We start from the raw sequence: 2,967 nt of genomic DNA on the forward strand, positions 1-2,967 counted from the left end.
GTGACGTTGTTCTGTGTGTTTTGTGCCGATAGAACTGGAGTTATGTTCAGCAACTTGTCATTATTTTTGGGCCACTTAGATTGACGTTGAAGCGAACCGATCCTTAGCCACAACCGAAATAAAAAGGCTAAAGGGCCGATTAGAAGGCTGGAAAGCTGCCTGTGTATCCTATAGTTTGGTAAATAATGATCAAACCAAAATGTGACCTTTAAACATCCACTCTGAGTGAGCCAAAGCAATGACGTTTTCTTTATCTCCCACAGAAACGCACTGAAATAGTCTTGCACAGGTTCAGACGAGCTGCTTCTACCTACACTATTCCACAGCGCAAAATGTGTAATTTTTCACAAACAAAGGCTGTAAAATTATGAGCTGTTTCTCGGAGCTATTCTTGTTGTAGGATCTCATCAGAGCTTTTCAGGTAGCGTTTGCCAAACCGTGACGTCTTTCTAAGTGTAAACAGATAGCTTTTTAAATAGTAAACAGGAGTAAATAGCAAGAAAATGCACGAAAATTATGAAAAATAATACAAAAAAAAGAACAAAAACTCAGTGATTAATGCCACCGCCGCCGTCCCTAAAGCCTCCTAATGCAGATCTGCAAAATAAAATAAAATCAGGATGTATGCGACACTCACACAGACTAACAGAAAAGAAAAAAAACACGTAGACATCTCACAATCTCGCAGCTTTTATTGTGAAACTAACACTTACATAATTTGCAGTGAGCTAACTTGCTCCCGGCTCCTCATATTCCAAAATAAAACATCTAATTATGGCTTTAAATAATCAGAATTGGTTTTATTGTGCTGAGACTGCAAGTGAAGGTATATTTATTCCCTCAGAGTCTGACTGTTTCAGGCCCGAATCCCCAAATGTCCCGAGACAAACCTATAAGACCAAAAAACAAAACCGCTCCTCAGACTGTTGCTTTTAATTTTGCTCCAAACCACCAAAGGTCTTCTCGGAAAAACAAAGAAATTAATAACCTGACAAAAGCTTTTTTTTCTCCTTCGGCGTGTCTTGACCTGGAACAAAATAAGCTGCTGGGATGCTTCTGTCAGCGTCTCCAGCATGTGCTGTCGGGAGAAGTTTACTTGCACGTCTTCTGCTGTGAAAGCGGCGGGTCACCTTCACACGAGCTTTTGTCTTTTCCGGGATTAACTCCGCTTATCTCACCATTCATCCCTCGCTGTGTGATTTCAAATTCTTCTTTTCTCTCTTCTTACGACAACACAGATGTTTAGATTCCATCAGATGAACAGTTTTATTGGTTGCTTGTGGCCTGCTTCTTACTCATTCCTCATGTTTTGCCCATAAAGTCTATTTTTTTTGGCGCTGTAGCAGCTTTTTGTCGTCCATAATTTCATATTTTTCAAACAAATGCAACAACTTGTAGGCAGGTTTAAGTCTCTTTTGTGGTTTTGTTGCACCCGCCGAAACTATTTCAGAGTTGGGATCATCGTTGTCGTAGATGTAGAGATGCTTGAGGAATATTCGTAAGTTTCATTTTCACTCTCATCCATTTCTTATTTTTGCATGCCATCGCTTTCATTTGATAGTCATCATAATCCTTCTTCTTTTCACAGAATTCCTTGAAGTTGAGTTTATAACTGCTTTGGGCAGCTTGTTCGTTTTCTTTCAATGATTTTAATTTGGGGACCTTCAATTATAATGATTTCCAAAAGCCAGAATCTTAATTTCTCTGGACTCCAGAGGGGCTGAGGGCGCTATATTCATGATCAGTAACCTTACTGAGTCATTTCCGTCCTGATGATGTGGTTGCGCTTTTACAAAAATAAAAAAAAAAACCTCTTTAAATGAGCACAGAGCACTATGGATGGGAAATGTCAACAAATTTAATAGCAAAATACAATTACCAAGCAGGGAACTTGACTCTCCACCTACCTAAAACGCACGCCGGTGCATAGTTTAATTCAGCAAAGGCATTAATAACAATGGAGCAGAGGATTCATTGAGTTAAATTTAACCTTCGTGTCACCTGCAAGTGGGTGTATAATTGCCTTTTCCTTCAGTGAATTAAATCTATGCAGCCGTTTGAGGATGACGCGCGCAAGACATTTATCCAGGATCAGCGCTCCGGCCGAGAGCGAGCCACAAATTATGCAAAAATAAAAACGCAAACCTCTGCGCCGTTTTTTTTTTTTTTTTTCCTGCAGGCTCGAATCGCTGATTGAACTCCGATGTCGCAGCCGAGAAAACCGAGTCGAGGCGGCGACACGAGCGCGATGAGTGGCACCCCGAGGACGCCGCTCCGCCGAAGATCTTAAAACCATTATAAACTTTCAAGTAGCACCAGAGGCGTTGCATTTTGAAAACAGATAAACAGTCAGACAATGGACCCTTCAAACGACATGATGTAACCGCAGGATAATGGCTGCAGTCGGTTTGTTAAAAAAAATGAATAAAGAAATAAAAATTAAAGAAAAAAACTGATAGTGGCAGGAAAAAAACAAAACAACAAGTCTGTGTAAGTCTGCTGCCACACAAGCCAGTCTGGATACTTGATATTCAGCAGCGTAAATATGATAATTACATGGACGCACTGCTTCATGAAAGCATGTACACATAAGGAGGCTGTGAAAACAGTGAATAATGTCATCTCCGGAGGGAGATTTATCTAGTCTGAGAAACCGACTCCGCTGATGCCATCGGGCTTATTTTAGATTTACCAGAAAGCCAAAGATGTGTGTTTTTACCAGAATGCCAAATAAGAGATGTTATGGAGTGGCATTACTGGAACTGGAGGTGGATTAGAGTATTTGATCCTTGTTAGGGGGTAAAAGTGAAGCTATCCCAGCCTGTCCTACATTGATTTTTAAACCAACTTTATCAAAGTAAATTTAATCCCTTTCCATGTTTAAGTGACTGACTGGGGCCGTTCATGACCCCAGTCGTATATTTATTTGCACCATGGTGTTAAATCCATGACTTTTTCAGTCTATTT

General features: G+C 40.3%; 1 protein-coding gene across 1 annotated transcript in view; it reads left to right on the plus strand.

The window, feature by feature from the left end:
* LOC103372558 (uncharacterized) overlaps positions 1-2,967 on the plus strand; it is a 47,664-nt gene that overhangs the window by 42,105 nt on the left and 2,592 nt on the right. The window lies entirely within an intron of this gene.

This window comes from Stegastes partitus, unplaced genomic scaffold (assembly GCF_000690725.1).
Source record: "Stegastes partitus isolate 25-593 unplaced genomic scaffold, Stegastes_partitus-1.0.2 Scaffold1779, whole genome shotgun sequence".
Taxonomy (NCBI): domain Eukaryota; kingdom Metazoa; phylum Chordata; class Actinopteri; family Pomacentridae; genus Stegastes; species Stegastes partitus.